The sequence below is a fragment of the Oncorhynchus tshawytscha genome, linkage group LG25 (genome assembly GCF_018296145.1).
Source record: "Oncorhynchus tshawytscha isolate Ot180627B linkage group LG25, Otsh_v2.0, whole genome shotgun sequence".
NCBI lineage: Eukaryota > Metazoa > Chordata > Actinopteri > Salmoniformes > Salmonidae > Oncorhynchus > Oncorhynchus tshawytscha.
The window spans coordinates 32,391,314-32,406,191 of NC_056453.1; positions in this window are offsets into that span (position 1 = coordinate 32,391,314).

A 14,878-nucleotide genomic window follows, 5' to 3' on the forward strand; every position below is an offset into this window, starting at 1 on the left:
ACACCCTGTTTTCTTCTGCAATAAGTACACTCCGGTCTAGCCTCAGCCTGATTGTGTCTGTCTCTGTCCCTTATGCCCGGTGAGGTGGTAGAGGTAGCCAGCCAAACATAGCATATTTTTTAAGTGGTGTTATACCCATATTTATCTCTGTCTGACACACACACCCCTGACTGTGATCTTCCTAGGTTGTCTGAGCTGTCAACACCTCCCCGCTCTGTATGTCACAGCTGTCAATCAAACCGTGTCCTTGGCTGTGATTGGGGTTACCTAGGAAACCATTGTAATGAGGGACACCGCTGAGTTCTGGGACAAAAAGTCCCTGTGGGTCTAGGTCATATCGACCGGGTAAACTTTAACCTGTTCGATCAGACATTTAATTTTGTCAGTGCTGACAATGACTGAATACAATCCAGTGTTATCCACTGGAGTACTGAAGGACCAACTGCTTTCACAGCAGACACCGCCTGTCAATAGACTTTCTATTAGTAGACTGCTCCCACAGCCACAGTTCAGAAGATAAAAGGGTGTGTGTGTGTGTGTGTGTGTGTGTGTGTGTGTGTGTGTGTGTGTGTGTGTGTGTGTGTGTGTGTGTGTGTGTGTGTGTGTGTTTATTTGAGAGAGAAAGAGAGACAGAGACATAGAGACAGAGACAGAGAAAGAGAGAGAAAGAGAGAGAATATGTGTGAGATAACAGGGGTGCTTTGTGAAGGTCAAGGAGGCAGCAGCTGCCTACAGTAGCCTAGAGGGGTGGGGACTGAAGAGGGTGTGTGTGTGTGTGTGTGTGTGTGTGTGTTGGTGGGTAAAATGCTGGTCTAAATCAATTAGAGGAATAAACATGCTGTAAATTCATGCACCACAGGGACATGCAACAGCAACTCTGAAAGCAACACACATTCTACCCTCACTGACCCTGTCCCCTGTCCTCTCACTGACCCATCCACCCACCCAGACACACACACATCTCTCATCTCCGTCACCTACACAAGTCTTTCTGGCTACTCCTTCTTTCTCTTTTTTGTCAAATGAGAGAAAGTGTCTCTCCACACTTCCATTAGTGTACACTATCTTAGTTGAATGTAGACATTGCACTTAGCAAGAGGCCTGATTTGGATGATCTACTCTGCCATGCTCTGACACACACACACACACACACACACACACACACACACACACACACACACACACACACACACACACACACACACACACACACACACACACACAGTTGGAGATTATATTATATTAAGCAGATCATAAAAGCATAGGTCATAAAATCATAGCAGTTATTTTTCGTTTGACTTGATTTGTGATGGTTGGTTGATTTAACAGGCCAGTTAGGTGTTGAATTAATGAGCTGTCACAGTGAGATGCAAACCCACACACACACCTCAGAGTGCCTGAAATGTACTGTTAACAAACTCTTTAATAGGTGATGTGGACACAAATCTAAAATTAACTTAACTTCAATCAAAGTATATCACTCAGTGTAAATTGCTATATTGTAATTACTTCACCACTATTGGCCTATTTATTGCCTTACCTCCTTACTTCATTTGCACACACTCAATACAGATTTTTCTATTGTGTTATTGACTGTACGTTTGTTTATTCCATGTGTAACTCTGTGTTGTTGTTTTTTGTCGGACTGTTTTGCTTTATCTTGGCCAGGTCACAGTTGTAAATGAGAACTTGTTCTCAACTGGCCTACCTGGTTAAATAATGGTGAAAAAATGTTTAGTCACCCTCCCACTCTGTCTGCTGAATTTATTATCTTGGCTCTTGTTTTGCTCAATAGGATTCAGTGGGTGGAGTCGGGAGGGTCTACAGCGAAATGGGACACGCCTGGGCTCAGGTGTGTCCCCTGGGCTCAGGTGTGTCCCCTTGGCTCAGGTGTGTCCCCTGGGCTCAGGTGTGTCCCGGGATAAATACACCTCTTCCCCCTTCATTGAGGAGACTCTCTCCATGCAGACACACTGTTAGATTTTGGTTGTGGCATTTTTGTTCCCGTTTTGTTTGTTTGCTTTGATACCTTTCAACACCCCTCATTATCACATCTATGGACGTAACCACTCAATTGCACTACTGATTACACACACTGTTGTTAATTGTATTTACGTTACTTCAGTTAATAAATACATTTTTGTTATTCCTAATCTCCACGTTGTTTCCCTTTTTGTAACGGGCTTCGAGCCTGTTTGTGACTCAGTGAAATGCTTACTTACGAGCCCCTAACCAACAACACAGTTTAAAAAAAAAGAAGGATAAGAAATAAAAGTAACAAGTAATTAAAGAGCAGCAGTAAAACAACAATAACGACACTATATACAGGGGAGTACAGGTACAGACTCAATGTGCGGGGACAACGGTTAGTTGAGCTACCCTCTGTAGTGCCCTTGCGGTATGAGGCCGAGCAGTTGCCGTACCAGGCAGTGATGCAACCAGTCAGGATGCTCTTGATGGTGCAGCTGTAGAACCTTTTGAGGATCTCAGGACACATGCCAAATCTTTTCAGTCTGCTGAGGGGGAATAGGTTTTGTCGTGCCCTCTTCACGATTGTCTTGGTGTGTTTGGACCATGTTAGTTTGTTGGTGATGTGAACACCAAGGAACTTGAAGCTCTCAACCTGCTCCACTGCAGCCCCGTCGATGAGAATAAGACTTCTCTCCTCTGAATCCACTGATGTGACCATTCATCTGTATAAAGTTTTTGTATTTCCCCTGCATGCTTGTGTTCAGTTCGTTCAGCTTCCCAAATATTTCTGTGACATAGGCAAGGAGACATATCCACGTCCATACAGCCAGCTAAGTTCTCAGTACAACGCGTCGACAGGAATAAAGAACTCTCCAGGAGAAAGAAAGGTAGGGGTGTATGTTTCATGATTAACTACTCATGGTGTGATTGTGGTAACATACAGGGACTCAAGTCCTTCTGTTTACCTGATTAAAATACCTCACAATCAAATGCTGACCACATAATCTCTTCGATCATCATCACAGCTGTATATATTTCTCCGAAACAACAGCGGCTCTCAAGAAACTACACTGGACTTTGTGGAAACTGGGAACCGCATATCCTGAGGCCGCATTTATTGTAGCTGGAGACTAAAATCATATCAAATCAACACATCGCCTCAAACACTCTCGGCCATTGCTATTCTCCCTTCCTGGACGGCTACAAGGACCTCGCCGGCCTTCTTTTTGGCAAATCAGATTATGCCTTCATCGTACTCCTTCCTTCGTACAGGCAGAAACTCAAACAGGATGTACCCGTGGTAAGGACTGGTCAACACTGGTCTGACCAATCGGAATCCATGCTTCAAGATTGTTTTGATCACGCAGACTGGGATATGTTCCGGCTTGCCTCTGAGAATAACATTGATGTATACCCTGACACGGTGACTGAGTTCCTCAGAAAGTGAATAGGGGATGTCATTCCACTGTGATGTTTAAATACCTATCCAAACCCAAAAATGAGAAAGATTGCAGCATTCGTGTAAAATTGAAAGAGCGAACCATCGTATTTAACCACGGCAAGGTGACTGGGAATATGATCAACTACAAACAGTCCAGTTATGCCCTTCGTAAGGCAAGGCAAACAGGCAAAATGTCAGTACAGAGACAAAGTAGAGAGGCAATTCAACTGCTCAGATATGAGACATATGTGGCAGGGACTCCAGATACTCACGGATTATAAATGGAAAACCAGCCACGTCGCGGTCACTGATGTCCTGCTCCCTGACAAACTAAAATCTTTCTTCACCGATGCTGGACACCACCACTACCGTAGACTGTGAGCTCTCATCCTCTATGGCCGACGTGAGTAAGTCATTTAAGTGTGTTAATCCTCGCAAGGCTGTTGGCCTAGACAGCATCCCTAGCCGCTTCCTCAGAGCATGCATAGACCAGCTGGATGGAGTGTTTACAGACATATTCAATCTCTCCCTATCCCGTTCTGTAGTCCCCACTTGCTTCTAGATGTCCACCATTGCTCCTCTACCCAAGAAAGAAAAGGTAACTGAACTAAATTACTATCACCCTGTAGCACTCACTTCTGTCATCATGAAGTGCATTGAGAGGCTAGTTAAGGGTCATATCACCTCCACCTTACCTGTCACTATAGACCCACTGCAATTTGCATACTGCCCCAATAGATCCATGGATGATCCAAGCACCATTGCACTGTACACTGCCAAATCCCATCTGGACAAGAAATAGAATGATCTTCATTGGGCCTCCTGTGTGGTGCAGCGGTCTAAGGCACTACATCTCAGTGCTTGAGGCGTCAATACAGACGCATAATTTGCATAATTTGTGCATGTGCATAATTTGCCCAGCGTCGTCCACGTTTGGCTGGTGCAGGACGTCATTGTAAATAAGAATTTGTTCTTAACTGACTTGCCTTGTTAAATAAACACATAGTACCATCCAAGCTCATCATTAAGCTTGGGGCCCTCGGTCTGAACAGCGCCCTGTGCAATTGGGATGTGGACTTCCTGATGGTAGACTACAACATCTCCATCTCGGTGATCCTCCACACAGGGGCCCCACAAGGGTGCGTGCTCAGCCCCCTCCTGTACTCCCATGACTGCGTGGTCACTGATTAAGTTCATCAGGAGGTTGAAGAAATTGGCAGTGGTGGAAAAGTACCCAGTTGTGATACTTAAGAAAAATGATAGATTCCTTAAAAGAGAGTTACTCAATTAAAAGTAAAAGTCACCCAGTAAAATACTATTTGAGCAAAAGTCTAGAAGTATTTGGTTCTAAATATGAACCGTAAATGTAATTGCTAAAATGTACTTAAGTATCAAAAGTAAAAGTATAAATCACTTCAAATTCCTTATATTAAGCAAAGCAGACGGCACCATTTTATTGTTTTTAAAATGTACGGATAGCCAAGGGCATACTCCAACACCTAGTCATGACTTACAAATTATGCATTTGTGTTAGGTGAGTCCACCAGATCAGAGGCAGTAGGGATGACCACATGTTCTCTTGATAAGTGTGTGAGTTGAACCATTTTTCTGTTCTGCTAAGCATTCAAAATGAACAAGTACTTTTGGGTGTCAGAGTAAATATAGTTTAGGAATATAATGAAGTAAAAAGAAAAAGAAAAGTTGTTGAATGCTGAACGATAGACCTTGGTGAGCTTCTGGATATCAGGACAGCGATCACTCACCTCGGATTAGACAAAGAGCTTCTGGATATCAGGACAGCGATCATTCACCTCGGATTAGACAAAGTTTTTTTCTACAACAAGGAGGGCGCACAAGACATTCTCCAAACACCCTACAGGGCAGACATCCCCGTTATTTGCAAGAGGAAGCGACGCAGGTACAGAGGACAAAGAGCCGGATGCCTGGACAGGACCCGGAAAAGGCGAGTGGGAAAGCTGCCGTTACCGTCAATACTACGTATACTACCAACGTGCAATTGGACAATAAATTAGAAGAGGTACGATAATGTAATATCCTATATTTCACGGAATCGTGGCTGAATGACGACATGGATATTCAGCTAGCGGGATATACGCTGCCCTGGCAAGATAGAACAGCACACTCCGATAAGATGCTTATTTGTAAACAGCAGCTGGTGCACGAAATCTAAGGAAGTCTCTAGATTTTGCTCGCATGAATTATATTGTGATAAATTGCAGGCCACAACTCTCTAGGCAAGTAGTTTCAGCTATACTTTTTGTGGCTATTTATTTACCACCACAAAAAAATGCTGGCAGTAAGACCACACTCAGTCAGCTGTATAAGGAAATAAGCAAACAGGAAACCACTCACCCAGAGGCTACGCTCCTAGTAGCCGGAGACTTTAATGCAGGGAAACATAAAATCAGTTCTACCAAATTTCTATCAACATGTTAATTAACTTCTTAGTGATCCCTTCCCACTCGAATCCTGGTAAAGGGATTGATTTGACAACATCCAGTGAAATTGCAGCGCGCCAAATTCAAAAACAGAAATGCTCATAATAAAAATTCACAAAACATACATGTGTAATACATCAAAATAAAGCTGAACTTCTTGTTAATCCAGCCCCAGTGTCAGACTTCAAAAAGGCTTTACGGTGAAAGCAGACCATGCGATTATCTGAGACCAACACCCCGCATACAAACACATGAAAATCATATTTCAACCAGCCAGGTTGAATATTTCAACCAGACACAAAAGTCAGAAATAACGATATAATCCATGCCTTACCTTTGAAGATCTTCTTCTGTTGGCACTCCAAAATGTCCCAGAAACATCACAAATGGTACTATTATTCGATAAATTCCTTCTTTATTTCCCCAAAATGTCCATTTATTTGGCGCGTTTGATTCAGAAAATACACCGGTTCCAACTCGCCCAACATGACTGTGTCACGAATGTCATCAGGTAAATGACCGGACCAAGGTGCAGCATTGTGAGTGTACATTTATTTTTATTTTGAATGTCGACAACAAAAACAAGAAACAACTACATGAACGTAAAGCTTACTAGGGCTATACAGGTCACTAACAAAGTCAACTACCCACAAAATACAAAGGAAAAAAGGCTGCCTAGGTATGATTCCCAATCAGAGACAACGATAGACAGCTGTCCCTGTTTTAGAACCATACCTGGCGAAAACATAGAAACAGAAAACATAGAAATAAAGAAACTAGAATGCCCACCCTAGTCACACCTTGGCCTACCCAAAATAGTGAATAAAAGCCTCTCGTTCCAGTTCGCGCTTACCAAAAGACGTGAGTCCACCTGGAGTGACACATGGAAAGAACAGGGCTACTTCTTCATTTCTCAAAAGAAAAACATCAACCAATTTCTAAAGACTGTTGACATCTAGTAAGACCTTTAAACAGATCAACATAAACAAGGCTGCGGGGCCAGATGGATTACCAGGACGTGTGCTCTGGGCATGTGCTGACCAACTGGCAGGTGTCTTCACTGACATTTTCAACATGTCCCTGATTGAGTCTGTAATACCAACATGTATCAAGCAGACCACCATAGTCCCTGTGCCCAAGAACACAAAGGCAACCTGCCTAATGACTACAGACCCGTAGCCATGAAGTGCTTTTAAAGGTTGGTAATAGCTCACATCAACACCATTATCCCAGAAACCCTAGACCCACTCCAATTTGCATACCGCCCAAACAGATCTACAGATGATGCAATCTCTATTGCACTCCACAATGCCCTTTACCATCTGGACAAAAGGAACACATGTGAGAATGCTATTCATTGACTCCAGCTCAGTGTTCAACACCATAGTACCCTCAAAGCTCATCACTAAACTAAGGATCCTGGGACTAAACACCTCCCTCTGCAACTGGATCCTGGACTTCCTGACGGCCCTCTCCCAGGTGGTGAGGGTAGGTAGCAACACATCTGCCACGCTGATCCTCAACACTGGAGCTCCCCAGGGGTGCGTGCTCAGTCCCCTCATGTACTCCCTGTTCACCCACGACTGCATGGCCAGGCATGACTCCAACACCCTCATTAAGATTGCAGACAACACAACAGTGGTAGGCCTGATCACCGACAATGACGAGACAGCCTATAGGGAGGAGGTCAGAGACCTGGCCGGGTTGTGCCAGAATAACAACCTATCCCTCAACGTAACCAAGACTGGTCATCATATATGCATAGTCACTTTAACCATATCTACATGTACATACTACCTCAATCAGCCTGACTAACCGGTGTCTGTATGTAGCCTCACTACTTTTATAGCCTCGCTACTGTATATAGCCTCACTACTGTATATAGCCTCACTACTGTATATAACCTCACTGCTGTATAAAGCATGTCTTTTTACTGTTGTTTTATTTATTTACTTACCTATTGTTCACCTAATACCTTTTTTTGCACTATTGGTTAGAGCCTGTAAGTAAGCATTTCACTGTAAGGTCTACTACACCTGTTGTATTCGGCGGACTTTGCTGTCGGGGGAGAGACACAGAAGCGCAGCTAGCCTAGCTGGCTCAGCAGTCTCAAATGGAGGTCGCTATTGAACATTTCCAGCGCTGCAGTAGCTGTGTTTACTTTGCTTTGTTCCGGGACAATATGGACCGCGCTGACTTTCAATGTAGCAACTGCTTGCTTGTGGAGGACTACAGGGGCGAAGTGGCTAATCTTAGCAAGCAAGTAGCAAACCTACACAACCTACTGGGTAATCCACAACCGCCTACTTTTTATTTTTCTTCCGCCCCAGTAGCAGGACACCGCTCTGGACTGGTGGAAGTGTCTCCGCCACGTCGGCTCTCTACCTCCGACTGGTCGGTGCTCAGCAGTGTTCCATCCTCGAAGGGGTCTCCCCCTTCCCTGGAGAACAGAGCTGTTCTCGACACAACCAACCAGCCATGGAGATACGTCACTTGCCGTGGAAGTCGAAGAACGTGTCCTCTGGCAACGGGGGTCACCTTGGAGATGTTGAGCCCGGACCTGACACAGACCAGAAACGGCTTTGCCGAACTGGATCCAGAGGTTCCAGCGCCTTCTTCCTTGGGGGCTTCCCATTCAAGATCAGAACCGGAGGTACTTGTGTCTTCGGCCTCTGTTCTGTCTCCCTCTCTAGTGGCTTCTACCTCGGGTTTAGATCCTCAGAGCTCCCATCCTCATCAGATTGTGAGTCTGCCTGAGAGACAGGCCCATTCAACATCCCCAGCTGTCATCATAGGCAGCTCTATGATGAGAAAGATCTCAATTCCAAAGGCAAAAACCCTGTGCTACCCAGGACAAGAGTACAGGATATCACAAGGCTGCTTCCGACTGTTCTGCGACAAATGCCAGGAGTTGACACCGTCGTAGTCCATGTGGGTTCAACGACATCAGGCAGACTAGCTCGGAATATCTGAAAATTGATTATAAAGAACTGATTTTAGCATTAAAAGACTCCAAAAACCGCAATCAATTCAGGTCCAGTATCATTGTTGGGCCATGGGTGTGAAAGATTTACTAACAACATGCCACTGGCTTTGAGTAAGGCCAGTATGTTTATGTATGCGGATGACTCAAAACTATAATGTACACATCAGCTACTATAGCAACTGAAATGACTGCAACACTTAACAAAGAGCTGCAGTTGGTTTCGGAATGGGTAGCAAGGAATAAGTTAGTCCTAAATATTTCCAAAACTAAAAGCATTGTATTTGGGACAAGTCATTCACTAAACCCTAAACCTCAACTACATTTCGTAATGAATAATGTGTAAATTTAGCAAGTTGAGGTGACTAAACTGCTTGGAGTAACCCTGGATTGTACATGATATCTGTCATGGTCAAAACATATTGATACAACAGTAGCTAAGATGGGAAAAGTCTGTCCATAATGAAGCGTTGCTCTGCCTTTCTAACAACACTATCAACAAGGCAGGTCCTACCAGCCCTGGTTTTGTCACACCTAGACTTCTGGTCAGTAGTGTGGTCAGGTGCCCCAAAGAGGGAAAATTGCTGTTGGCTCAGAACAGGTGCAGCATGGCTGGCCCTTAAAAGTACATGGAGAGCTAACATTAATGACATGCATGTCAATCTCTCATGGCTCAAAGTGGAAGAGAGATTGACTTCATCATTACATTACATTACTTTTTGTAAGAGGTGTTGACAAGCTGAATGTAGCTCGGACACCTATGCATACCCCACAAGACATGCCACCAGAGGTCTCTTCACAGTCCCCAAGTCCAGAACAGACTATGGGAGGAGCACAGTACTACATAGAGCCATGACTACATGGAACTCTGTTCCACAGTACTACATAGAGCCATGACTACGTGGAACTCTGTTCCACAGTACTACATAGAGCCATGACTACGTGGAACTCTGTTCCACAGTACTACATAGAGACATGACTACGTGGAACTCTGTTCCACAGTACTACATAGAGCCATGACTACGTGGAACTCTGTTCCACAGTACTACATAGAGCCATGACTACGTGGAACTCTGTTCCACAGTACTACATAGAGCCATGACTACTCTGTTCCACAGTGGAACTCTGTTCCACAGTAGTACTACATGGAACTCTGTTCCACATAGAGCCATGACTACATGGAACTCTGTTCCACAGTACTACATAGAGCCATGACTACATGGAACTCTGTTCCACAGTACTACATAGAGCCATGACTACTACATAGAGCCATGGAACTCTGTTCCACAGTACTACATAGAGCCATGACTACATGGAACTCTGTTCCACAGTACTACATAGAGCCATGACTACATGGAACTCTGTTCCACAGTACTACATAGAGCCATGACTACATGGAACTCTGTTCCACAGTACTACATAGAGCCATGACTACATGGAACTCTGTTCCACAGTACTACATAGAGCCATGACTACATGGAACTCTGTTCCACAGTACTACATAGAGCCATGACTACATGGAACTCTGTTCCACAGTACTACATAGAGCCATGACTACATGGAACTCTGTTCCACAGTACTACATAGAGCCATGACTACATGGAACTCTGTTCCACAGTACTACATAACTCTGTTCCACAGAGCCATGACTACATGGAACTCTGTTCCACAGTACTACATAGCCATGACTACATGGAACTCTATTCCACAGCCATGACTACTACATGGAACTCTGTTCCACAGTACTACATAGAGCCATGACTACATGGAACTCTGTTCCACAGTACTACATAGAGCCATGACTACATGGAACTCTGTTCCACAGTACTACATAGAGCCATGACTACATGGAACTCTGTTCCACAGTACTACATAGAGCCATGACTACATGGAACTCTGTTCCACAGTACTACATAGAGCCATGACTACATGGAACTCTGTTCCACAGTACTACATAGAGCCATGACTACATGGAACTCTGTTCCACAGTACTACATAGAGCCATGACTACATGGAACTCTGTTCCACAGTACTACATAGAGCCATGACTACATGGAACTCTGTTCCACAGTACTACATAGAGCCATGACTACATGGAACTCTGTTCCACAGTACTACATAGAGCCATGACTACATGGAACTCTGTTCCACAGTACTACATAGAGCCATGACTACATGGAACTATGTTCCACAGTACTACATAGAGCCATGACTACATGGAACTCTGTTCAGTGTATTTAAGCAGTGGATTTAAAAAGCATGTGAAAATACACCTCATGGAACGGGGACTATGAAGAGACACACACAAAGGTACAGCCACATGCATACGAACACATTGTGATACTGTTGTATGGTGTTATTGAACATTTTGTGTTGTGGATATGTGGTGTTGATGTACTGTTTAGTATTTAGCTCATTCAGTACAAACATAGTTCACAGCTTTATATTTTGTTTTATATGTAATGAGGGTGCTTTTGTATGTTTGGACCCCAGGAAGAGTAGCTGCTGCCTTGGCAGGAGCTAATGTGGATCCTTAATAAATATAAATACAAAATACTGATTTACCACTTCGTTTGTAAGTACTGTATTCTAGTCAAGGCCTATCCTATTTAACTATTGCTGTACATATACTATCCTATTTAACTATTGCTGTACATATACTATCCTATTTAACTATTGCTGTACATATACTATACTACATATTCTATACATATATTGTCTATACATCCCATCACATACAGTATTTATTTATATATATTTATTTAGTATATTTATATTTTATATTTATATTTATACTACCCCAGTATACATATTTATACTCCACACTGCAACATTGCTCGTCCTAATATTTATATATTTTTTAATTCAATTTTTTTACTTTCCAGATTTGTGTGTATTACTGTGTATTGTTAGATATTGTTGGATCAAGGAACACAAGCAGTTATCTACACCCTCAATAACATAAACTTTGATTTTACTTGACATTTTCTTTTCACTACACAGAATGTCAACCAAGTATTTATACTGTATATGTTTTCACATCCTTTGTGAAGGACAACAGTTCCTCTCTCAATGCCAAACATCTTTCCAACACTCCCCCTCGATAACAACCAAGCCTGAGTGTGAAATAGAACATCCTCATGCTCTGATCTTCTATCTCCACATAGTTTAGTGAACAGGCGGGCTCGCAGTGGATGTGGTTTGATGTAGTATACAGTCGAAGTTACCTGCTGCAGTATATCTCAGAGTTCTGTGTACCGCTTTTTCATAGCCAGTTGCTCTCAGTGTATCATACAATGCCTCCATTTTGCAGAGGGAGACACATTCAGAACTAGAGTGCAGAGGCCTGCCCGCCATAGATGGAGCCCCATCTGTGCAAAATCTTACCAATCGATCTCATGAAATCAGTTTTTCGTCAATATAGCCACGCCGCACACTGAACATCTCTGGAGTCGTGAATGTCCTAGTGAATAGCATCCCTCGACATGTTTAACAAACAAAAGTCAAAACATGGGCATCATATGAGCATAAGCTGTCGGTTTACCCTTGATAGCTAGCAATACCATAAATACTTTGTTTACAGTGTTATCTGACAAATATACTTATGTGAGTTTATGTGCCTCTGCCACCCCACATTGTTGTCACCAATAGTGTGTGTTTTCATAGCGTAGCGGGCCTAACCATTCACCGTGGGAATGATTCAAGCGCTGCCTTTTCCCATGATCTAATGGCGCACTCTGGTTGAATTTGATCTTTTCTAAAAAAATAAAAGGCTAACCACATTACAAGGATTTTGAGATACTAAGACAATATTATAATATATATTTTTATATATATATAATTTTTTCTTCAGGATTCAGAAAAATTCTCCCGTGACCCCATTTTCATATCAGGCGACCCGACATGGGGTCGCGACCCTTCGTTGGGGAACCGTTGCCTTACCATTGCCAACACTTCAAAATATGACTTTTGGTACAACTTAGAAATGTGATGTTTGTGAAACATGGATAAATGTCTAATTCTGAAATGAGACTGTGAGAGCTTGTAGCTCGTTACATCATGAAAATGTATTAACGCCAAGGCCAACCCAGCTATATGAATCAGACTCAAAGTGCAACGTACAGTATATCACAGTATAACAACAACATGGATGCACTACACAAACATGCACTTACTTTCAAAGTTCCCGAATGTTTCTGTCTTAACTGACAGAGGAAGAGGTAGTGGTGTGCAAAGTGGCCTTGTAGATGTTGTCCTGATTTTAGCATTCTGGAACAGGAAGTTAAATCTGCAACATGTGACTTTTTGGGCCAAGTTCACAAAGAAATTTGAGTAATAGATTTGTCATTCACATTGAAAGCAAGTCTCACTATTTTTTACTTCCCTTTTTAAGTTCAGAGGAAGTTAAGAGGGAGATGGAAATGAGGTTAAGATCATCTGAGGAAAAGAGTGTAGCATGACGCTCCTGGAGATCACACACACCCTAGTACACACACCCCCTAGTACACACACTAGTACACACACACACACACACACTAGCTGCAAACACCATAGCACACACACACACACACATACATTATCAGACACACACTAGTACACACACCTTAACACACTCTCACTAGTACACACACACTAGTACATACACACCTCATCACTCACACACTAGTACACACACACTAGTACACACACTTGTATACACACACACACCTTATCACACCCACTCTAGTACACACACTCTAGTACACACACCCTAGTACACACACCCTAGTACACACCCTAGCACACACACCCTAGTACACACACCATAGTGCACACACCATAGTACACACACCCTAGTACACACACCCTAGTGCACATACCATAGTACACACACACACACCTTATTGCACACACCATAGTATACACACCATGGTACACACACCATGGTACACACATTGTAGTACACACACACTAGTACACACTCACACCGTATCACACACACACCCTAGTACACACACACACACACACCTTATTGCACACACCATAGTATACACACCATGGTACACACACCATGGTACACACACTGTAGTACACACACACTAGTACACACTCACACCGTATCACACACACACACCTTATCACACACACCCTAGTACACACACACACACACCTTATTGCACACACCATAGTATACACACCATGGTACACACACCATGGTACACACACTGTAGTACACACACACTAGTGCACACTCACACCGTATCACACACACACCTTATCACACACACCCTAGTACACACACACACCCTAGTACCCACACCTTATCACACACACCTTATCATGCACACACTAGCACACACACTCTAGTACACACACTCTAGTACACACATGAACCTTATCACACACACCCTAGTACACACACCCTAGTGCACACACACACCCTAGTACACACACCCTAGTATGCACACACACCCTAGTATGCACACACACCCTAGTATGCACACACACCCTAGTACACACCCTAGTATGCACACACACCCTAGTATGCACACACACCCTAGTACACACACCCTAGTATGCACACACACCCTAGTACACACACTCTAGTACACACACCCTAGTACACACAACCTAGCACACACACCCTAGCACACACACCCTAGTATGCACACACACCCTAGTACACACACCCTAGCACACACACCCTAGTACACACACCCTAGTACACACACCCTTGTACACACACTCTAGTACACACACCCACATACACACACCCTAGTGCACACACCCTAGTACACACACACACCCTAGTACACACACTCTAGTACACACACACCTTATCACACACACCCTAGCACACACACTCGTACACACACCTTATCACACACACCCTAGTACACACACACTAGTACACACACCCTAGTACACACACTAGCTCACACACTCTAGTACACACACTTTAGTACACACACTCTAGTACACATTGCCTACACACTTGCACACTTACACACATACATGTGAATACACACACACACACACATGCAT